Source organism: Telmatherina bonti (genome assembly GCF_933228915.1).
Source record: "Telmatherina bonti genome assembly, chromosome: 8".
Taxonomy (NCBI): domain Eukaryota; kingdom Metazoa; phylum Chordata; class Actinopteri; order Atheriniformes; family Telmatherinidae; genus Telmatherina; species Telmatherina bonti.
In genome coordinates, this window is record NC_136626.1 from 34,066,848 (window position 1) to 34,092,485 (window position 25,638).

The window sequence follows — 25,638 nt, forward strand, 5'->3', positions numbered from 1 at the left end:
TTCACTTGAGTTTCTTAGTCCTCTGTTCATTTTAAGGAATAAACATGATTGTTTTTAGAGATTGCTCTGTTTTTACTCATTCTGTTCAATGAGATAACAAAACATGGTCACAGGAGGAAGGAAACCAGCAAGTTGATAAACTATTTTAGCACATTTTAATATAGTCTGACTACATATCAATTAATCTACACTCACCAGTCACTTTATTAGGGACGACTGTTTAAATGCTGATAAATACAAATATTTAACCAGCCAATCTCATGGCCAGAATTAAACCCATCTAGTCATGGTGAAGATGACTTGCTGAAGTTGAAACTGAGCATCAAACTGAGGAAGAAAGGAGATTTTTGGACCATTATAAAAGTCCCTTACATCTGAGACTGACAACTGAGAGATTTATTTGGTTCAAATACCAACAACCATTACGATGGTTGTTGTGATGAAGTGTTGTCTGGACCAGAATGTCTGGTTGATGTCAGAGATCAGAGAAGACCGGGCAGACTAGTTGGAGATTATAGGATCAGAATCTGCTGGAAACATCATGACAACATGGATCCATCCTGCCGTCAGGATCAAGGCTTCAGGCTGCTGCTGGTGGAATGGTGGGGGGAGGTTTTCTGGTCCCACTTTGGTCCCCTTAGTACCAGCATGACATGGTTTAACCAGCAGGAGGTTCTCATCATGATGAAGTGGAACGGGAGATTCTCATCATGATGAGGTGGAACCGTAGGTTCTCATCATGATGAGGTGGAACGGGAGATTCTCATCATGATGAGGTGGAACCGTAGGTTCTCATCATGATGAGGTGGAACGGGAGATTCTCATCATGATGAGGTGGAACGGGAGATTCTCATCATGATGAGGTGGAACGGGAGATTCTCATCATGATGAGGTGGAACGGGAGATTCTCATCATGATGTGGTGGAACGGGAGATTCTCATCATGATGAGGTGGAACGGGAGATTCTCATCATGATGTGGTGGAACGGGAGATTCTCATCATGATGAGGTGGAACCGGAGATTCTCATCATGATGTGGTGGAACGGGAGATTCTCATCATGATGTGGTGGAACGGGAGATTCTCATCATGATGAGGTGGAACGGGAGATTCTCATCATGATGAGGTGGAACGGGAGATTCTCATCATGATGAGGTGGAACGGGAGATTCTCATCATGATGAGGTGGAACGGGAGATTCTCATCGCGATGAGGTGGAACGGGAGATTGTCATCGCGATGAGGTGGAACGGGAGATTGTCATCACGATGAGGTGGAACGGGAGATTGTCATCACGATGAGGTGGAACGGGAGATTGTCATCACGATGAGGTGGAACGGGAGATTCTCATCACGATGAGGTGGAACGGGAGATTCTCATCACGATGAGGTGGAACGGGAGATTGTCATCACGATGAGGTGGAACGGGAGATTCTCATCACGATGAGGTGGAACGGGAGATTCTCATCACGATGAGGTGGAACGGGAGATTCTCATCACGATGTGGTGGAACGGGAGATTCTCATCGTGATGTGGTGGAACGGGAGATTCTCATCATGATGTGGTGGAACGGGAGATTCTCATCACGATGAGGTGGAACGGGAGATTCTCATCATGATGTGGTGGAACGGGAGATTCTCATCATGATGAGGTGGAACGGGAGATTCTCATCGTGATGTGGTGGAACGGGAGATTCTCATCATGATGAGGTGGAACGGGAGATTCTCATCACGATGAGGTGGAACGGGAGATTCTCATCACGATGAGGTGGAACGGGAGATTCTCATGATGTGGTGGAACGGGAGATTCTCATGAAGGACCGTTTCCAACACCTTGTTGGATGTAAGACTGATGGCTCCTGGGTTTTTACCAGAGTATTTTTTTTTTTTTTTTGCAGACTGGTTTGTTCCCCACACGGACTTGCAAGCACTTTATACTACTGATCGTCTACTTTTACACACTGAAAATACTTTTCTACTACACAGAAAAATGTTTGCACTAATATTATATATTTTAGCACTGTATTCCTCCTCTGTTTGTCGTGGTTACCATGCAGGTTGTGACAATGACCATGTGAGTTCTGAAGGAAAAGGGGGGTCAGTACCAGCAGCTGGACCTGATAAAGTGGCCCGTCAGTGAATGTGAATGAAAGCAGCTTTATGGTTAATTTATTTGTAATGATACACATTCACTGTAATTCTCTTTGCAAAAGATTAAAAAGACATACAACTATGGAGCAGCACATTTGAGAGAGTATTTTAACCTCCAACCACATTATTTGGCTGAATTATTGCATATTTTAAAGCTTCTGTTTAAAGGGATCCTCAGCAGACCAACACATTTACAAAGTCTGGTTTTGGTCAACAATATCTTGCTTCATATAAATGACACACTTTTAGCATTTCCCAATTCTGAGCACACTTTCCACTTACAGTGCAGACAACCACAATCTGACCTTAGAAATGTTCGGGCTCATTTTTTCTAAGTGGTAAAATAAAAGGAAGCCATTTCATTTAACGCCAAATCCATTACGATAACTTAGGTCGAAGTCATTTTCGTCTCGTAGACCTGGAGAAAAAGACAATGAACTGAAAATGTAAGTTATCAAAGCCATTTTAGGTCCAGATAGAGTAATTTGCTATCAAACACATTTGATCTTCCAAGAATATTAAACCATTAAAGAAATTCTAAAGAACCAAGATCTGTCAAAGAAAAGTCATTTAGGCTTTGAAAAGGTTTTTTTTTTCTCCATCACGTTATGATGGCTGGCATTGAAAGAGTGTTAAATCAAGCCCTTCTTTCTCTAAATTTCATCTTCACACAGCACTCTCGATGACTCTGCTGTTTACATTGACTTGTTGTGAAAAGTTGCGATCAGCTGACACAAGCGTTGTGGTCGTGCAGATCTGCCACCGGGTCCATTTCCTCTGCAGATGCATGCTTTCTAAGTGCTCCCACACTGTACAGTTTGATTGAGCTTCAATGTTTTCAGGCTGAAAGGGCAAACCAAACCAATGAAAAATGCATATCCCTGTAAATACCTGCGCCTCCTTCCCTGGCTTTATGATATATTTATAGCTACGTCTTTGCAGCGCTGCAATAAAGTGAAAGATGCTCAGATTCAACTAGCAAAGGTTACCCCTTTTGTGAACTGCATGGACAGAGTTCAGCACCACTGGGCCGACAGGAATTTGCCCCGAGGCAGACACATATGCAGAGGAAACATTGGATGGGAAAAACAAGGTCTGCTACATAACCAACCTGCTGCCTATTGAGAGCTTTTCCTGGACAAGAGCACGACAAACGGCGGAACGGCTTCCAGTTTCAATTACTTTGACTCAGTACACACCATTTCACACGGTGGGGAACTTTCACATAAATATTGTCATTGCCATGTCCAAACAAATAAAATAAATAAAGAGCTTTTGGCTCCTTGAGAAGGAAAAAGAAAAGCTAAATCTTACTTTAATCTTTACTTGTAAAGGGAGGCAGGAATACATAAGCATTGCTTCATCCTGCTCCTTTTCGGACGCTATAATAATTGCTACTTTTTTAAGCTGCTGATTAAATTGTGTTATTTTGTCTGAAATATCTATCTATCTATCTACTTTCCAGCTGTCAACACCAGCACACATTCCCACTTCCTGTTTCAGTTTTTACTGTAATTTCTGCCTTCTTATGTTTTCATGTTCATTCAAAGATTATGGACCTTTTAAAGCCTAAGGTTGCCCAAATGGGGAAAGTTCAGAAAAATTGTGCCAAACTGTACTAAAATAGCCATTTTGGAGACCTCACCTGAATGCCTGTGCCAAAACTTCTGTCATTTTGTTCTGCTTCCATCAGGAACAAAAGTTCACACCACAGGACCAACTTCTTCCCGTCGATGAGGCCCATCTCCATACACATTAAAAATCTACTTTGTAGCATGTTCCACAGTTGGATCGTTTCCATTTATTGTTTGTTTTTTTTAAAGCTGTCTAAAGTCACGTCAACTTGATTAATTTTTAGACTTAATTTTTTTTTTTTTTTTACACATTAACGCACGTGCAGGATCACATTTCTCATGTAATGTATCACACAATTAGCCACTCAGTCGCTCCATTGGGCATTTGTTCCACACTTCTCACCAGTTTCTGGTGGTAATACACCAACTGTTTGGTCGCTTATCGAAAGACAAGAAGAAGAAAGTCGTCACATGTACATAATTTGATTTACGTGATTTAAAATTTTATATCTATTTATTCATGAATTTTATAAACTCATGAGCAGTTTGTCTGTTAGCAACTTAAAAAGTTACGGACAAATTTTCATTACATTTGCAGGAAATCTTAGTCAACGAATATGGACCCAGTGATTAGATTTTGGGGTGATCTGCATTCACTGACTGGATCCAGGACTTTAAAGGATTCCTTGCTCAGGGAAGATATGAATTATTCTACCATTACAACATCTAATTAAAAACTAAAACCAACAAACAGAAATTCCAATGGCATGGCGGGGGTCGGCACTCAGAGCTTCTGGTATTTTTTACATATTCCTGTGAAGCATGTGGATTCTTTCTGTGAAAAGTGTGATACAGTCCACTGACTTTATATTGTTTATCTTTATATATGTGTAACTTTTATATTTGTATACTGATCTACTGCTTATTTTTATTTTTGGCTGTTCCCTTTATTGGTTGCCATAGCGAATCATCTGCCCTCATCTAACCCCACCACAGCTTCTTCTTCTCTAAACCAATTAACCTTCATGTCCTCCATAAATCATCCCTTCAGTCTTGCTAGCCAAGCTACCTTTCCAACTGGTCTCCTGGATACACAGAATATCCTCCTTTCACCGCAGCATTATGTTAACTCACTGGCTGCCAACGAGTTAACATGACTAGTGATGCACCAATACCGATTCCTACTTGGTATTAATAAAAGTGTACTGATACCACAACCAATACTAGGGCTGCACAGTTAATAGACCATGAATGTGCCGCATTTCGAACTGGGACATTACCTGCATCAAAACAAGCACTCCCTCTTTCTCCCTCAGCAAATGACAACAGCGGATCATTATACCACGTGACCCAGATGCCGGCAGGTAGGAAAAAACTTCACGACTTTCTCGCTAAATCTGGCAACTTTCCAATCCTCTTGCCGATTTTTTTTTTTTTTTTGTTAAAAGCAACTAGCGACAATTCTAGCGACTTTTACTGGAGTTATTGGAGACGTTTCTGGTGACTGACTTGAAAGCACATATTGTGTAGCAGTGACTGTCAGGAACGAGCAGCGGGAGCCTCTCCCCATCATAAAGCACTCACAGCCGGTCAGAGCAGCAGAGAGGACACCTGCACAAGTCCACGTGCACAGTCAAAATGAATAGTGCATGTGCAAATCCACCGCTGATCCCAGCCTGGCTGACAGAGTGGGATGTAAACTAACATAATTTCTGTTGTCTCTATTCGGTCCATTTAGATTGTTAGTTTAAATTGGCCATATGCGTGAAATGTAATGGACGTTGTAGGAGAGAGGAGTAATCTGGGACAAACAAAAGATCACCTAAAGACCACCCTAAATATGTTTAGTACTATGAATAAACTATGAATAAACTCTTTTCTGCAGTTTTTTTTTTTTAAGTTTGTTTTTTTTATTATTTTGCCATTGAAATAGGTTATGCTTTTAAAAAGGTAGATTTTGAATACCTTTAGACCCACATTGCATAAATCACTTTTGTCCTCCATTGTTAAATGTCAGAATATCAAATTTAACCAAAGGACTGTTGTGTGACATTTCTAGCTTTATGTCCAACCCTCCTGTTGTTTATATTTTAAGAAACATACCTACCTCTCATCACCTTATGTACAGAAAAAATATTGTTAAAAAATGTTACTATTAAAATTATTTAAAGGTTGAGTGTGTAAGAGAAGACAAGAGACATTTATTGTTGTTATGTTCAATGTGAGCTGTTGCAAAGTTGATGTGCCGGTAATATGTGAATTAAATATTTATATTGGAAATTAATTGTGAGAGAATCGTGATCTCAGTTCTAAGCAAAAAAATCGTGATTCGCATTTTTTCCAGAATCGCGCAGCCCTACCGATACCCAATACCACACTACTCAAGCTAGCGCAAGTGTGTTTGATGACATGCTTCGGACGTGTTTTAAAAGAAATAAATGCCTTAAATGTTAAAATGTGACATTATTTGTTCCACTAAAAGCTAGATCTTTGTTTCAAAACCACACATTTATAGTTGTATTTGGGTAAAATGTGCCAAATCAAAGTAAAACTTGTTGTTAGATCTGTAATGTTATTTGTATTGGTGAGGTAATTTCAGAAAGGATGGGTTATTTATTACAACCTAATGAAATCTTACACAGTTATAGCAGCAATAATAACCATAGTAACAATAATGTTCACATAAACAGATTTAGTATCGGCAAATATCGATATCGGCAGATATTCAAATTTCAGATATCGGATCGGAACTCCCAAAAATTGGATCGGTGCATCCCTAATTAATACAGAGTACGAGTACACACACATGGTATTGAGCCGATACCAGTACTGATATCAGTATCGGTGCATCCCTACGTTAATGCTTTGAAATCCTATTTGTGTTTGTTTTGTGTCGTTACCAGAGTCGGTCATTTCGGAGATCATGTTGATCTGGTGGAGCTACAGCTGCATCATTTCACAGAGATATTCATCCTGAGAGGGATTTTTTGTTGTTTGTGTAGAAAGCCTGAGATATTTTCCATAATGTTATTTGTTCTATGCGCCATCCTAATATTTTTTTTTTTACCAGTTAGCACATATACTGATCCATTTATTGACTTCATTGACTTCAAAAGGATTCAAATTGACTTTGTGGTAATTTTATGTCATTTTCAAGCAGAGTCTTGAACCTAAAGATTAGGCCGAGGGCTCAAAGTGCTTAAACTATGTTTCAAGGTATTTACAACCATATTACTGCTCATCCTTTCAGGGCCAAGTCAGCAATAAAGCTGCAGAGCTGGGAGAGGTAGAAGAGCCATAATGGTCTGGTCGAGCTCCAGACGTTAAGATTCGTCTGGTGCTCTGAGAAAAAAAAGCAGCATTTTCATCAGAAACAAGGGTTTAAAATTAATTATTCATTATTAATTATTCATTTATGTGTTTTGGTCAAATTCCTTTTCTTTTCTTTTTTTTTTTTTTAACACCTTGCACTAAAGACATTTAACAACAGACAATACAAATACACCCCCATAAAAAAAAAAAAAACCCAAATGAAAAATGACGATCATACAAAGTGACCAGGTCACTGAACACCTAGCCTCTTCAAACAGAACCCTCCTCTAAATAAAAGGAATTTTCCGGAGCATCCTCTGGAATTTTCCACCATCATTTCTCACCTGCCCACATGCTGCCTCCACCAAGTTTCACCTGACCCCTCCACCTGCCGAACCAGCCACTGCTGTTAGTGGTCTGGCCTCGTCACCTCTTTGCTTTCTTTGTCTAGCGACTTCACAGTTTAGCTGGATAAAACCTGAACGCTTACTGCACACTGCAAGCCCAAACCCTGATCACAATAACAACACAGCGTGCTTTGTTTCTGTGGGTAAACCCTCCTTCCTGTTTGCTGATTTATCATATGAACCAGCCCGAGTCCATCATCACACATTGTTGGACTTTGACATGAATGTCTGATATGTCTGTAAGAGCTAAGGGTTGCTCCACTGTGCAAATGCGAAGAGTCAGAGTCCTGTCTCTGACCTTTGAGCAGACAGTGTTTTGTAGCAAGCATGCAAAGCCGTGCTTTCAGTCTAAACAGAGTCCACCTATATGCCCAGTTTCACCACACGAAATGGTTTATTTAGATTTTTTCTGCATGTGCAAGACCAGAACATATGTTATTAATAAAACTGTACATAAAAATTAAGAGTGGTTGAAGGAGAACATTTTGGGGGGGTCCTCATCTGCAACATGTATGGGGTACTCTGGTGTCAGGCAAAATAATGAAGCAAGATGAAACAGAAGAAAAATATATATGCTTTTAACTATCAAGACCCTCATTAAGACAGTTTATGAGTGCACCGACAGGGGTGAGTGTGTGTGTTTGTGTGAGTGGTTATATGACTCTATGTGTTGGTCTTGAGATGGACGACCTGTCCAGGGTGTACCGGCCTCTCACCTGCTAAACGCTGAGAGAAGTTCCAGCTTCTCTGTGATCCTGAACCAGAAGAAGCGGTTTAACAAAGTCTAACACACACACAATACACCACCATCACACACTAAACAACACGATTGTGTTGTGGATTTGGTTTTGCTGTGACTCTTCTGGGCCACCATATAAACAGGTACACTCCAGTCCTGGAGGGCCGCAGTCCTGCGAGTGTTGGGAGTTTCCCTGCTGCAACACACCTGAATCCCATCAGATTGAATTAGGAGACCAGTCTGCTAATTACCCATTGATTTGAGTTGGAGATGTTGCAGCAGGGAAACTCCTAAGACTGACAGGACCCCACCCCTGCTTTTAAACTATACTAAAACTATATTCCTGGACATTACAGGAAAACCTACCAGTTCATATAGTAACTGATTTTTATTTTGTGTTGACATGAATGTCTTCCACCACAAACACCAGAAACTGTTTGATGGGGGAACTTTTTCACTGCTGCACCAGCAAACCTACAGCAGATCAGCTGTCAGTGAGTGGTGAAAATGGACTGAAAAGGTCAGAAAGTGGAGCTGGAGCAGATGCTAAAGATGAGCATGATGATGTACATGCTGTTTGAAGAAGGTTGAGTGCATTAGCTCCCACAATTCCCAATACTAATGGTATCGTTGCTTTTTTTGTTCTCATACTGAGTATTTTATTGGGTGTTTATCATGCAAAGTGTAATTTCACTCCTCTCATGTCAAACAAGCAGATTGACAAAAAAAATCTTGGATTTTGAATCTGAACTTTAAACTGAAAAAGCTGGAGGACGTTTTGAGTCAGATTTGCTAGAAGTAGTGACAATGACCCAACATACTTTCCTTTTGAAGGTACAGGACAATAAAAATGCTCCCTAAAATGAACAGAACTTTCACATTGAAAAGCTTACTCTTTCAAGTCTGTACACACACAAATGTTGCTTTCATGTTGTTGGTTTACAGGGAGAAAAACCCCCAAGGCTCGTTTCTGAAAGCTCTAATAATCATCAGAATAAAAAAAAAGTCTAGAAAGACTAAAGCCCCCCTCAGCCAACAAATGAAATCCCTGAAAGGTAGAAAACAAATCAAGGCCTTTGGTTTGGATTATTCTTCTTCAATAACAGTTGTATTAAACCAGTGGAGAGATACAGGAGATTCATACAGGAGGTCTGGGAACGCTGCTAATGTTTCCTATGTGTTAGATCAAGCTGACAGTAACAGAAGTGGCCTCAGACTTTACACATAAGGTCCCTGGCACATCAGGTTCCACGCCAAAGCCTTTAACCTGAAAGGAAAACTGATCTCAGATAACAAGGGTACCGTATTCAGTTCAAAGGCTACGGGTCAAGGCTCAGAGCTGCACAGCATGACTCAAACAAATGCACGCAACAATACAGATAATTAAATAATCCACCAACAGAGCCCATCCTGGGGGGGGGGGGGGGGGGGGGGGGGGCTTTTCTCTGAGAAAAGCGGCTTTTCTCTGAATGCTGTGACTGACCAGCAGCATGCAGAAGTCCCATCTACCGTCTTCCATTATGCTTATAATAGCATTAGTTTTAAGTCTGTGCATGAGTGCTTCTATCAGCACCATGAATGCACAGCTTCCATCCAGCCAAGCCTTGGAAATTTCTCTTTATATATCTTGCTAGCAATCCAACATGAATTAATCAGAATCTGTTCCTAATTTGTCATATGGAAAGTACCAAACAGGATTTTCAAAAAATACTGAGACGACACACAAAACACTGCAAACGTCAACAATCTCTACATATTAAATGTTTTCATTTGGCATATTGGTGGACTTAAACATCCGCAGAGCAGAAAAAGTCCATCATTGCACCATTTGACCGAAAATATGAGCTCATTTTGAATCTGATGGCAGCAGCTCATCTGTAAAAGTTGTTCCAGGGTAGGGCTGCTCCATTATGGCAAAAATTATAATCACAATTATTTTGACTGAAATTAAGATCTCGTTTATTTAACACGATTATCCACTATCTTTAACAAGATGAATTTATTTAACATTAAACCGTGGCTTTTAAACAATTTCTTTAGGATTCCATAAATTTAAGAAAAACAAACAACATGAAGCTTTGTCTTGACGAAGTGCAAATACTGATGTAAACTGAATAAATAAATATAAGTAAGCATTAAACAACGCTGTGCGTCGTGACGTTCTCAACTCGGCGTCGGGCATTATAACCGTCTAAAGAACGGTTTCAAGTTGTTTGATCCGCTTATGCCATGGTCCCACACATTAAACATTTTATCACAAATTTCATTTATTTTTTTACAATATTTGCTAAATATTCTAAATTATACAAACTATTTCATGTTGGCCAGAATGTAGATTTTATGCCAAACAACCGCTGTCAGGCTACAGCGCGTTCCTCTGGACCAGCTGACTAACGCGTTGCTATGGTGACGCCCCGTGACGGAGGGATATTACAGTGTAACTCGCTGAACTATGAACTACGAAAATAATGCAGACAGTTGTCACTGACAATGGCTGATAACGAGATGCAGGCTGATAACAAGCTGGATGCTCCCTCTCCTCTTAAAGCCTGTTCCATCCTCCACGAGAAGCGAGAACTTTTTTCTTGTTCTCGAGGCTCCGAGAAGAAAATTACGTCATTTTGTTCTCGCGGACGTGTTTGAGGACAGTTCTTGACACATCGGGCCGGCAGAACTTTTTTCTTGAAGGGCTGCGAGACGTATCGTGTGATTGGTCGGACATGTGAGGTGGGCGTGGTTAACACGGAGAAAGCAGGAAGCGGAGTTGCTGCTTCCGTGTGTTTGCTGTTGCCGGCAAAACGGATTGTTTTGATAAAACAGCTGATCGAGGTGGTGAGAAAGTACGAACATTTTTACATGTGGCAATAAAACACTCGGACCCAGCCGCGTGCACGACCCGCCCTGCCGCGGACGAAGCTGCTCGTTAAATATGAAACTAGAAAAACAGAGCAGAGAGCGGAAACCTCCGCCAAGCACAATGTTAAAGAATCCTTTTAAAATATTCCTGGATCCAAACGGTGATCCGGATCACCACCAGGATTTAATCAGTTCTTCATTTTTACATTTGCAACAACTCTTGAAATATTTATAAAAATCCATCCGTAACCTTTTAAGTTATCTTGAGCAAAAAGACGCCGGGGAAAACAACCTCCTCGGCGGAGGGAACAACCGAGTTCATCGCGCATAAAAGCAGACATCGCCCCCCCCGCAGTGATCCCTCCCCGCTGCAGACGTGCTTCTCGTGTAGTATGTATGGACCTGACGAACAAGACGTTTTTTTCTTGTTCTTGCAGCCTCGAGAACAAGAACTCAGTTCTTGCGTCTCGTGGAGTATGTAACAGGCTTTAGTCTGCAGGACACGCCGTCCATGCTGTCCACAAACAATTCCACATCTTCATCCAGGTTTCCACTCAGAACATTTTAAATGAGCTTTGGTCCAGAGTAGGGCTGGTCGATATGGCCAAAAAATAAAATCTCAAGATTTTTATAAACCAAATCTGATTTCCGATTTCAATCGATTTTTCCCCTTACTGTAAAGAAAAAAATAATAAATTACAAACGTGAAAAGTTATTGTTTTTTAAAAATGCTTTTATTGCAGTCAGCTTAGGAGTTTACCTGAATTTAAAGTGCAACTAAACAAGCTGTTAAACAAGATTGTAAAAAGAGATGCAGGCGCTGCTACTGTAAACATTACAACAAACATCATGTTTGTACTTTGTATGTTTCCACTGTGAGATTTAACATACATTTAAGAATAGGCCTCACTTCACTTGTGTAACTTTATTGTAAAAAAAGAAAAAAAAAACAAATAAATTATTAAAAGTACCTCCTCTTGGAAGAGTATTAGAGTATTTTGAAAATAAATAATCAAAACAATTTCCCACATTGGCAATGAGGGATTAAAAGGTTTAGAGAAAATTGGCCTCTTTGATACAAAATACTATTTTTAAAAAAATCCCTGAATGCTAATTAAAGCTATATTTCTAACATACATGTATGATTACATTCTTACTGTTTTTTTGTTTAATTTACACATTTTTGTCAAGAAAGACAAGCCTGTCAGCTGCATCTGGCTTCAGACCCCTGTGGCATGTGACAATGCCCCCTCCCACACTGAAAACTCTGCATTTCCATGACACCTAGAACTGCGCAAAACCTAAATATTGCCATAAAAACCTGCGAATGGAAACACCTACATTTAAAAAAAAGTCCCAAACATTGCTAAAGTTTTTACAATCTCAACAGGTGGTTTTTCAGACATTTCAATATAGAAATATTTTGCAAAAGTGTAATGGAATCATTTTTTGGGCGTTTACGTGTCGCCAGACATGACGTGGGGGGTCATGACCATATATGGTCGTGACCAGTTAATTCCCGGTAAAGATGGCGCGATGTGGAATAAACAATAGCGAATTCCAGAGTTTTAGAAAAGAAAGTGAGGGGGAAAAGCATCCGAAGCAAATTCTCCACAGCAAGTAGAAAACCCTAGAATAACGCTACGTGCCTACTTTGCATTAACCGCAATGTTTGTAAAATCTTACGAGAGAAACGAGATTCCATGACACTTGATGCTAATTTGCTAAACATTGTTCAATGGAAACACCCGCAAATCACAATTGCTGTTTGTCGAAACTTACAAATATCAGTTTTGTTTTGCAACAAAGTTAATGGAAACGCAGAGGAGACACTTGTTGTCCGTTGCTAGCTGCCATGTTGTTGTGTTTATGCGGTTCTGTGGGAAAATCAGCAGGAGTGTGCTGACGTCACTATAAGGTACGGAAGCCTAAAAGGTGCTGGTGCGGCAAAAAAAAAATCCCAATTTTCAAAAAAATAAATCTTCATAAATAGCAAATTCGAATGTATCAATTAAATCGATTAATTGCCCAGCCCTAGTCCAGAGAAGACGTGAATTAATAAAAGAAAATAATAAATTAAATAAATAAAAAAAACACATTTTGTAATCAAAATGACAAAAAATAAACACAAATAAAAATAAATCAATATGTAAATAAAAATAAATTAATATGTACATAAATAGAAAATAAATCAATATCTAAATAATCAAAAATTAATCAATATGTAAATAAAAAAATCATGATGTAAATAAAAATAAATCAATATGCAAATAAATGAAAATTAATCAATATGTAAATAAATAAAAAATAAATCTATATCTTAATAAATGAAAATGAATTCATATGTAAATAAATAAAATCAATTCATATGTAAATTTAAAAAAAATCATGATGTAAATAAATAAAAAATAAATCAATATATCAATAAATAAACTGCATAAATTCAGGCAAAATATTGCTGAAACTTCACTTATTTTTCTCCAGATATTTTAGGCTAATTTGAACTGAAATTAGTTTGACACCCCCAGTACAAACAAAGAGTTTATGTAGGGGCCACCGCATCCCACCATATATGACCTCATTTCAAAATATTCGTCCCTGAAAAGACCAAGACCTCATCTTGGTGAACGAGCACCTCGATCTTTAGCTACAAATCAGAAGGTAACTGCATTTCTACCACAAATATTACGTCACTGCAGTGTTTCGCATACACACTCTGCTCATCACAGGCATATAATCGCAGCCTCCACATGTGAGGTCTGTGTGAGTTTAGAGGTTACGTGACGACTCTGTCCCAGGTGTAACGCTGCCAGAGAGGAGACAGTGACTCCAGGCCAAGACAATGATTTGGGTCAGTAGGTAAATTGCCTTCCTGGACCACAGGGACTTGCTGGCAATTAATCCTGCCGATGAGCCGTGTGAAATATACACAGGAGACGGATAAATGCAGCTCCGTTTGCGTAGCTCTTTCAAAGAGTGATGGGGTGAAATTTTCTGCAGCCTCTGTGTTGAAATTTGGATTTTGACTGCCTGTTTTCCACTACAGCAGAGGAAGACCTCAAGTGTTGCCAGTGAAATTAGGCATGCACTTCTTAAATCCTCTCCAGAGCTGATTTCCACAAGTTTAGCCAAAAACGCTTCGGCAAATCAGAATCCCAACAGGAATTTAAGTGAGCAGATTCCCTTTAAAGAAAAAAAAAACCTCCATTTGTGGGTTTTTTTTTATATTCTTGTCACTACAAAAGAATAAAGATGCTTTTCCAGCATATTTAAACACAAAAAGTACCATAACCTTTACCATAAAAACAGTTGGTTTTTTTTATTGGTTTCAAAACATGTCACTGACATTCAAAAGCAAAATTCTTCATCTGCGCTTCATTCTGATGTGATTTATGTTTCGCAGTTTCAGTGTTTTGGCACATCATTAATAGCCGTGTTTTGCCAACAACATGCTTGAGCAACTTGACGGCCTTTAGAGGCGGCATCTGTCACCACACGCCAAGCGAGTGTATCAGTCACTCTGAAAAGTGTCCCATTAGCCTCAAGCTTGTGTCTAAGCTAAGATTAATCATTAAGCAGGATCTGATCCTAAATGATAGGGGCACAGACAGAATGCCACTTCTGGCACACAACCACTCCACTGTGTGGAAGTCTTACCATTATGATGGAGTTTTATACCAGTAACACACACATCACAGAGACATTCTCATCAGCAAGGTGTGATAAAGGAAGTCTGATGTGACGCAGCAACTTTGGCAGGACACTAAACACCCCAAAATGTACCTTCTTAACCACCATTTCTGTCAGTATTATCACACAACTACAAGTACAAAGCTGTAGTTTGAACTGAGAAACTATAAATACTTGCATTTTCTAACGTTTAGCATTGAGTTCATGTGAAAAACTACAAGTTTAAGTCAGCTTGCTGTACTTTTGTTTTAACTCCTAACCTTTAAAAGTCCAAGCATTTCTTTTTTCTTTTTTTTTTGCTTCATCTGTCTTTTTACTTTTTTTGTTTTGTTATGTAAAGAAATAAAAGTGGATTTTTTCGTTTTTATTTTACATTTTTTCCTCTGCCAGGGTTACATGCCTGTCTGTCTATCCGTTACCTTTATGTAAACACTATCTAAATCAGGGATCCCCAATCCTGGTCCTCGGGGGTCGGTGTCCTGCAGGTTTTCCAAGTGTCCCCGCTGCAACACACCTGATTCACATCAGCGTGTATTTAGCAGATGTGCAGAGCTTGTGTGATTCTGAGTCAGGAGTTTTCCAGAAGGGTCACTTTGAAAACCTGCAGGACACTGGTCCTCGAGGACCAGGATTGGTGATCCCTGGTCTAATTGATCTGGAACTTTTGATCTGGAAGAAAAAGAACTATTCTTCCCAATATGTTTGGAAATGAGCTGTTTGGTGGAGGTCCGCACTCTTTTTCAGTCAATGTTTGTCAATGTTCTCCATTGTCAAATTGCAAATTGCAAATTTGGGGGTACCTATTTTTAATTTGCCCGTTCATCTTCTAGCAGAACAGAAAACTGGATTTTTAAATGTGCAATTTATATGTTTATACTTAAATAAAATGCAAAGATGTTAACAAACAAATGTGTGTAAACACTGAACCCAGGAATCATCCAGATGTTTTCAGCCTCAGCTGTCACATCATGAAGTTAAAAGTGTGCAAAACAAATGAATCACTGCAATGGACAGCAACCTCTCCAGGGTGTACCTGCCTCTCACCCAGTGACTGCTGGGATACACTCCAGCTTCTCTGCAAGCTTCAACTGGACTAAGTGGTTTAAAGGATGGATGGATGGATGGATGGATGATTTCTACTTATTCCTGCAACTATTTACCAACTATCCCCACAAAACCATCTCAGCTGCTTTTTGCTACACTGCATCAAAAACGTCTTGTTAGCCTCATTCCCGTCATAAAAGAGCATTATTTTTCAACTTTTTAGACACACAACCTGCATTTCTATTCTTCATTTCTACCTAAATATCCCAATAAAAACTCCTACATTTTGAAAAACCTTTTAAATATTGCTAAAGAAAAAAGTGTTTACACTCTCATGAGGTGGCTTTCCAGATGTTTCTATGTAGAAGTATATCATATCATACGTAATGGGACATATGTCAACTTAATTCTAATAAAGACGGCTCAGCGTGAGCAAACAACAGGGAAATGTCTAGTTTTACAATGAATTAGAGCGAAATGAGGAAGAAAGGCTTCAAAAAGCTGAGAAAAATCCTTCTCTGATTGGTCATCTCAGTTAATTTAAGCTCGGATTGGTGGATTGTTTGACAGGAAGTGTTTCCAGAAGAATTTCCAGGTCTAAATGGAGGTCTCTTACCAGCATACAGTACTACTGATAGTGATGTTTTTATGATGAAAATGTGACAAATAGTGGTGTTATCACAGATCACTCACTGTGGATTGTAAACCTCCTGGATGGGATATAAATGCTTCCATAGAAAGCTTAAAATCTAAGCTATACATCACAATTCATCCCACAGAGTTGCACACTACCATTTCTGAGGAAACTGTTGACAATATAAGCCACAGCTCTCAGAGATCCTGGTGATCAAGCAGCGTTTTAAGGGTTACGTCAACATTAACTGTAATCCAAATCTAGACAGATCTAAACACAACACTGAGCTCAGGCCTTAAAAGCTGAAAGAATTCACAAACAGCTCTGAAATAAAAACAGCAAAAGCAACCCTGCCCATGTTTTCAGCAAAATCTTTAAACGTGACATTAAGTGTCTGACAACAACCCGTCCATCCATGAAATATGAGCCCAGCATCACGGAGAACATGCAGGTCTTTCCGTGTTTATGAGGACCAATAAATGCAGGGAAAGTCTTCTGAGGAACTTCTTTCAAAGAGCCAAAGACCTCAAAACAGAGGTAATGATTTATGTTTAAACATCAATAACGGCAACCAGCATGCAGCCGCATCAACAGTTAAGTGAGGAGTCCGGCCAACGCTTTGAAACGTCCTGGAAAATAATGTGTCTGAGATTGTTTATTGACTCAACCTGTCCAGTACAACTACTAATGAGAAAAACATTGAGCTGGGACTGGAAAAAAATCCACATGTGCTGAGCAGATCCTGACATCGAAAGGGTTCTCAGAGTTATTAATAAATAAAGCTGTATTTTCAATTTCAGATATGAAAAACTCCAGAGCTGAAATAAAACTGTTGCCACGAGAGGAAACAGAAGCAGAGCTGCACGCGTTTACACGCAATCCCCGTGTTTGATCTGAACTCTGAAAGTCTCCACGGGACAGAATAATAACTGTTAAGAAGGCATCATTAGTGATAAGGTAAACAAGAGTTTAACACAAAAACAGAAAGTAATCAAACCCTTAAAGTGATTCTCCTTAATAAGAAAGATAATCTCCACTTTAGCTCGACTCTCCTCGACTCGGCCGGATCTTCGCCGTAATTGCTCTCGTTAATCGCGCTTTAATTCATTGACGAGATTTATTTGGAGGACTCGTCTTGGAGAACATACAATCTCCTGCAATCTGGCCACAACAGCATCTTGAAATTAAGGATGTGCTAAGTAGAATGAGACCAGATTAAGCTGTTTTTAAGAGCACTGGCGATACCAGCAGAGTGATGTAACGCTGTTTGTCTGAACCACTCAGCATGGATCCCAAGGAACTCCTGAAGCCAACAATGTTTTTGTAAGTTAGCTTTGTGATTGCCTTTAGGCGTTTTTAAGTTATGAAGAATTTTGTAAAAGCAGTCCTTGTTTTGTAGACAGAGTTGCAAGTTAAACATGAGTGAAGGCGTGTCTGCCCAACTTGCAACACTCTAAAGGCACATTTCGGCTCCTTGATGTATATAAACAAGGACGTCGTCATACGTCGCTGCTCGCATACTTTACATAGTTGTTCGGCGTGTTCGTCCACTAGTGGGGCGTTGCTGAGTTCAGAGTTGTCTTCTGCTATTTGACACCTGTTGGTAGCAGTATTGCACCGATATCAGATTATTTACGACTGTTCAAAAACACCAGAAGAAGAATAAAACCACAAAGTTTTTGTTGTTCTCATCTTTCTCTGGGTCTCCTTTGCGTGGTTTTTGTTTGGCGGTTTCTGCATAGTATTCTTCCTGTTCCTCTTCTTCTCTGGTTTCTTTCGCAGGTCGCGTATCAGCTAAACAACTCAACTCAAAATGAGCTGCTTTTGTAGCATCCATATTTACCACCACAAACACTGTGCTGCATGTGACGTGGCGCTTTCCTGTTCATGCGTGTCATTTCAGGGGCATGTACTAGGGCTGTGACAATATACTTGTGTCCCGATTTGATTTGATGCCGATTTTTTGGGTGCTGATTCAATTTAAATTGCTTTACTCACAATTATTCGAATCTGCTGATTTTTGTAGATTACAAACAAAATATAATGTACAAAAATTTTTTGCTCATCATTTTTCTTGATTTCAATGAGTAAAAAACAACAAAGTAGCTAAACCATCATTCTGCTGCTGTAACGCCCAAGACGACAAGTAAATCAATAAAAACTATTTTAAAAAAAGACTAAATTTCATAGTGGATTATTTTTATTTATATGAAAAAAATATATATTTTTTTTTTTTAATCTATTTTAAAATTGTGAAGCAAAAAAAAAAATCCAGACTTCTGATTTTTCAATTTGATTTTCCCACCCCTACCATGTACCATACAGACTTAGGGGGATGAAGGTCGCATTGAAATGAAAACGTGATGCACAAAAAAATTGGATTTCAGTCAAAAAAGAAAAATAGTTTAAGCATTAAGATCTGCAGTGTGAACATAGCCTTAAATATCACTTAACTCAGTCACTTCTTCTGTTCAACAACTTTTACCCAAAAAGCTGCCTTCAGACATTTGACAACATTTTTGCACCAACATGATACTGCAGCAGTACATCCAGCGGTGAACCATCATGGCTTATAAACTGTGTAGGCTGCAGTTAAATGTTTATCATGGCTACCTGATGTAAATTAAAGTAAGTCTCTGACAGGGTGTGCAGAGCCAGCCATAGAACTAATGAAGCGGCCATCTTTGTGGATTTATCAACATCAGTCCATTCGTTACTAGAAACATCAATTCTGACAAAACCTCAGATGACAAGTTCAGCCGTTGCGCAGTCAAGCTTCCTCTGTAGTGCATCTCTGTCACTGCGTGCTAAATAACTGTCAATGTGTCGACAACTGTCAACTGTGTAACCATGGTAACAAGAGAGAAGTTAGATAAAGTCAAAGAGCTGAGCTTTCTCAGGAAAGTGTTCTACACAACAGCTGTTAGAGATCGTTTGTAGAGAAACATGCTAAACTGACTGAAAGAAGGGTCTTAAAATGGACATTTGAAGTGTTTTACTGCTGAATGAAAGGTTAACTGGATGTTGTGTATTTGTCTAATAATGACACCGTTTGGGGAAATGTGAATGCACAAAACAAATCCTGATTCAGATGAAAGAAGCGGACTCGGTCTGCCTACAAACGCAGGTCTCGATCCGTTTCAAGTGGACCAAATGCAGGAAGTGGACTACAAAAGAAAGTGCACTGTGTGTTCAGCGCTCAGTCTTTATACACACTGCGAGTAAACACAACCAAAACTTGTGCGTGAGGGATAATAGATGGATCTGCATGGGGGAAATAACACAAAGAGGAAAATGTAGAAGAATTTTGTCAAAGTTTTGATAGAAATCTGTTGCAGCGTCATTTATTTTCTGGCTCTGGTGGAGAGAAAAGCATCTTTTTAAGAGGTCCGATTTGTTTGGGAAGTCCGGTGTAAAGGCAATCTCTGTCTGGAATAAAGTAGCCCCCCCTCAACCGAACCAAGCTCCCAATCAGACCGAGTCTAGCGGACCATCCTGATGTGAATGCATCTTTATAATGTAACCCAATGCAATGCAGCTTCATTTAACAACAATGTGGATCAAAATGCCACAATGTGCAGAGTCAAAACTAGAAACAGTATTAATGACATATAAGAGGACAATTAAAATGTAAAATATTACAACTAAAAGTAAAATAATTACATTCAACTAAAAACAATCAAAATTAAAACCGCAAGCGGTGATATAGGCCCTCGCACCATGGCGCCGCTCGGCATAATGCCACCGCCTCCCCTGCCAACATCCTTCCCATGCCTCTCTCAACCTAAAGTGCAGCCAGACTGCACTTCAGGCCATTTAGGCCTTATGAAGGGTCACTTCCTGTCACCAAGGGGCGGGGCTAATTTATAATCTAATTATTGACATGCAGAAATGTGAAGGACATGACTGGCATCATCTGTAGTGAATTTGGTGCGGGTTGGTTGTTTTTTGTGGGAGTTATGTCAGTTTTCCTTTTCATTGCATCACATCTGCTTTGCTACCCCGCCTCTCCTAAACGATATCCCCTATTAAAAGAAATAGCACAACTTTTAATCACACATGCCTCTTGAGCATCCTGACTCATTTGGGTTAAAGTTAGATAAAAAATCTTAGCAGGACTTCCTCAAAATGCATGGCAAAGAAAATGACAGAAATGACCCCGAAAATGGCACCTTTTTCAACATGGCCGACTTCCTGTCTGATTTAGCCCATATGTCCAAGAGACTTTTTTGAAGGTACTGGAATGGTCTACAAGTGTGCTGAATTTTATCCATGTCAGTCAATGTAGTGGGCGGGGCTGATTGATTGAAATATTGTAGGGGGCGCTATGGAGCCATTTACTATCTTTTCCACTATATTTTAATTTTACTCTATTAAGGACATAACTGTCATGACTCATGGCAAGTATGGTGAAGATGAAAGGTTTCATGGCTTTGTTACAGGTACTTCCTGGTTCACGATATCAGACACTTGTTGTTGCCAAGGGGTGGGGCTAATTCATAGTCCCATTATTGCATTGTATATTTTGTTCATCATGGGACTGGCATCAAATGTGTCGATTCCTGTGCTGATATGTTGTTTTATGTGGGAGTTTTAGCAATAAGTCTTTGTTTATCAGACATCAAACTTTGAGGGCCCGCCCCTCCTAAACTAAATCTTCTATTAGAAAAAAGAACACAACTTTAAATCACAAATGCCTCCTGAGCATCCTGTGCAAGTTGGGTGTCAGTTGGACAATATCCCTAGGAGGAGTTGTTTAAAATGCATGGCAAAGAAATGACCCCAAATATGGCACCTTTTTCAAAATGGCCGACTTCCTGTTTGTTTTGGCCCATATGTCCAAGAGACTTTTTTGAAGGTACTGGGAGGTTCTCCAACTGTGCTGAATTTTATTCATGTCGGTCCATGTAGTGGGCGGGGCTGATTGATTGAAATTTTGTAGGGGGCGCTATGGAGACATGCTCCATTTATTCCATAATGTTTCAATGGGGCTTAGTTCAGGGCCTTACTGTCATCAGTCATGGCAAGTATGGTGGTGGTCCAAGGTTCCATGGCTTGGTCACAGGTACTTCCTGTTTCATGGCGTTGGACCGCCATTCGCCATGTCCCATTTAGCGTAGCGACTTGAGGTTTTTATTGTGGCATCATGAGAGGGTTTGACATGTTTTGGAGGAGGCTCAAGTGTTTTGGACCATTTGCTTAGAAGCATGAAAAAACCACTTCCTGTTGTAAGTGGGCGGGGCTTAGGTCTACACCAGCAATGGTCACATTAATCTGTTCAGGACTGATCCCTTATTAATCCCTATAAGTTTTAGGGTGATCAGATCAAAATTGAGAATTTTATAGTGATTTATGATGTCACGCCGCCGCATGGAACTTCGCCATGGCGTCACGGGCACGCCGTGCAGCGTAGAGCAACGTCCTTTATCAGATCTCTTCACCAACATGTTTTGCGATGCCTGAGTGAATTTGGGCCATGTGGTGTCCACCAAGCCAGAGTTATGGGTGTGTGAGCAAAAAACACTTTTGGCCTCCAGGGGGCGTGGCTATTTCATAATCAAAATATTGGCATATAGAACTCTGTAGGAGGGGACTGCCATCATATCTAGCAAATTTGGTGCAGAAATGTTGCTTTATGTGGGAGTTATATCCGTTTAATTTTTCATGGCGAGACATCAAACTGTGAGGCCCCGCCCCTCGTAAACTAAGTCTCCTATTAGAAGAAATAACACAACATTTAATCACACATGCCTCCTGAACATCCTGAGCAATTTGTGGCTCAGTGGGATAAAAGCTCTAGGACGAGTTCGTTAAAATGCGAGGTGCTAAAACGCCAAAATATTGACTTTGACCTAAAATGGCCGCCTTCCTGTCGACATTTCACCATGACATTAAGAGGATTTTTTGTTCGCCCTAGCATGTAGATCATGTGTATGAATTTTCATAAAGATTAACGACATGCAGTGGCGGGGCACCTAAAATAGGTGGCGCTCTCGTTCAGTTTCGCCCAAACATTCTGGAGCACCTCAAAATATCAAATTTTTCGTATTCCCTTGGGGGGGTTCGCAAAATTTGGTGAGTTTTCGAGCACGTTCAGGCCTCCAAAAAAGCACGCTAAGTGTCCGAATAAAAATAATAACAAACACTGCAAATACAATAGGCCTTCGCACCGCCAAGGTGCCTAATAAACATAGATTAAAATGGTCAACTTGTCGTTATGTAGAAAAAGCCAGCGTAAACAGATGGGTCTTCAGCAGATTTCAAAGCAGATACAAAGGAGGAGGCCTATCTGACATTAAAAGGAAGCTCATTCCTTAGTTTAGGTGCTGCCATCGCAAAGGCCGGTCCCCCCTGAGCTTCCGTTTAGTCCTGGTCCAGTCAGGAGAAGTTGGTCAGCCGACCTGAGAGGGTGTGTAGGGATGGAGGAGCTCGGAGGGGTGCAGCAGGGAAGCTGCAGGCAAACTTTTAAAAACAAATAAAAGCAACTTAAAATGGATCCTAAAGAGCACAGTTTAAAGACGTGCAGCTGCATTTTGTACAAGCTGCAGTCGAGATGAAGATGTCTGACTCGCCCCGAAATAAAGTGCATCGCAGTAATCCAGCCGGGGGGGGGGGGGGGGGGGGGGGGTTTACGAAGGCACGAATTACTGCTTCAAAGTGCGACTGTGCTAGAAAGTCCTTTAACTTTAACCAGCTGCCTCAGGTGAAAGAAACTGACCAAATCTAGCTTTTGAGCTTTAGGTTCGTGATCTCTGGTTTGTAAAATAATTTAAAATAATCCAGATCTACAGGAGTTACATCAGCAGACCCGGAACCAAACACCACCACCATTCGGTGCCATCCAAGATATCCTCCAGACAATTTTGGAGAGAATTGACAGAAGACCCATCTAGAAACATCTGGGATGATGCAGCTGTCTGCAAGTGAAAGTGGGTTCTTGTCATAAATGCATGCAGCTGAAAATGGGCATGGATAAAGACCTGCAGGTATTTCAACAGCTTTGATCGGGACAATGTGGTCCCGATCAAAGCGATCAATGGTCCCGATCAATGTGGCCCCCCCCCTTCAGGTGTAGCAGCGAGAGCCCTCTGAGTCAACAACGAATCTCTGATAAGGTGCTGGAACGATTCCAGCTCAGGAATTCAGGGATCTGCTGCAAACATCTTGGCGCCAATGAATACAGAGCAACATAACTCTGATGTGAGTCCGTGCACTTCTAGGTAGGACTCTTCTACCTCATCAGTGTGCATTATAAAACCACAACAAGTTTGTAAATTAGTTTTACTTTGGCCTCTTTAGCACCTTAAAAAGCAAGAAAATAGTGAAACATTACTTTTTTATTCAATCATTTAGAAACTAAAATGTTACTTTAATAAATGAAAATACATGCATATTCCTGTGTTCAACAAAATATAAATGAGCTCAATTAAAATTTAGGCATCCAGTGAGTGGCTCTAAGGCTGAAAGAATTGGAGTCCCAGTGTAATTTAAAGATAAGAGTAATTAAATAATCGCCTCACACCATCTCTGCAGTCAGCAGCACCGGCCCTCACAGCAGAGGAAAATCATTTACCTCTTCCCTCGACTTGTGAGGGGAGAGAAACTGCCGGGCAGCCGGCAATAAACGTTTGAAGTGTGAACATTAGAGCCAGGAGGGAGGTCAGACCTGTTAAGGTGTTGCTATCAGTAGCAGTAGATGTTTGCTAAACCAGATTTCTACAATGACCTGAGCTGCCCCAGCTCACACACTCGCAGGAAACCACAAGATATCTGCAGGAAACATGCAGGGCCATTTAACAGGTAGTCATCTAAAACGAGTATCCAGACAAGTCAGATCCTCTTCTTCCCCTCTAACCTCATGTTACTGACAGATTTGTACAACAACGTCTCACTGCAGACGCTAAAGATGCACGGCTGGATTTTGGAAAGGAAGAATACAACTCTGACACCTCTAAACCATCCCAGCAAGCAGCTATGAATGACGACAGTTCCCCTCAAAGCAACCTAATCTACAGTTTTCTGCAGCGCAAACCACACAGACCAGTTCAACCCTCATCTAGCCCAGAATGATACTCACGGTTTTCTGTTCAGATCGCAGATGTGCAGAGAACCTACTGCTAACTTCACTTAATAGCAGTCGCATAGAAGACTTCTCTCAACCCTAGAAAGCTGCGAGCAGCTGAAATGACTCACATCCCCTCTTCCAACCTCTGTCAACCATCATGAGGAGGTAAACATTTCCAAATATGGAGAAAAAATGAAGACAGTATTGAGGGCAATATCAGTTTGGTTTGCTTTTAGTGTGGAATGCCATACTCTGGGAGCCAGAGTCCCTCCGCAGAGCCAGCTCTCTCACATGGAATGATGGTGATGATTGTAGAGAACTTTGCAGTTGTTTTGGGTTCACTCTGACCCAAGATGAATAACAATCTGAGCCTGCTCCATCGGCTTGAAGAATAAATGATAAACATGGACAATAGAATCTCAACAAATTGCTAAAATGCAGTGAAATAGAGGAAACAGCAGACGCAGAGACAGCCTGCTTGCTAACAGAAGTCATCTCACTGCACAGATTGTCTTCAAGTGATTAAGAAGGTGTAATTAAAGTCTGATTACTCCCACGAGAGCCACAGGTCAACTGCTTTATCTCCACCAAGAGAGAACATTATGTAGCCCTTCCTGGACTGGAATTGAAGAGCAACTTGGCTTGAGAGTCCTCATTTCCTGAAACAGCACAACCTACTTCATCGCGCTCCCTGAGGAAACGACCACATTTGCTGCAATTCATGCCTATAATTCATGTCCTAAAACCTGGTTTTAAAAAATAAAATAAAATAATTACTGGAGGGGCCAACTCAGAGTAAACAGTTATATCATGAGGTGCATAACTTTCAGCTGATTCTAATGTCACATCTCTGCAGCAACAGAACAGATGAGAGGAGAAAGTGGAATGATGTCAATGTGGGGAGAAAAACTGTGTGTTGGGGCGGAGGGGGTATCATGTTTTGGATTTTTTTTTTTTTTTTTTTACAGAAAGGCAAACTCTAAAAGACTGAACCAACTCCAGATTTGGAAGCACATTCTAAGACACAGAGGAGCTTTATGTCTTTTTAAGCTTTAACACAGTCAAGAAAGTATAACTCTTTCAGATATATTCATTATCTTAAAGCGGGCGGGCGGACGGACGGACGGACGGACGGACGGACGGACGGACGGACAGACGGACAGACAGATAGA

General features: G+C 40.4%; 1 protein-coding gene across 1 annotated transcript in view; it reads right to left on the reverse strand.

Moving 5' to 3' along the window:
* The window catches only part of lpp (LIM domain containing preferred translocation partner in lipoma), a 240,056-nt gene that overhangs the window by 201,320 nt on the left and 13,098 nt on the right, over positions 1-25,638 (reverse strand). The window lies entirely within an intron of this gene.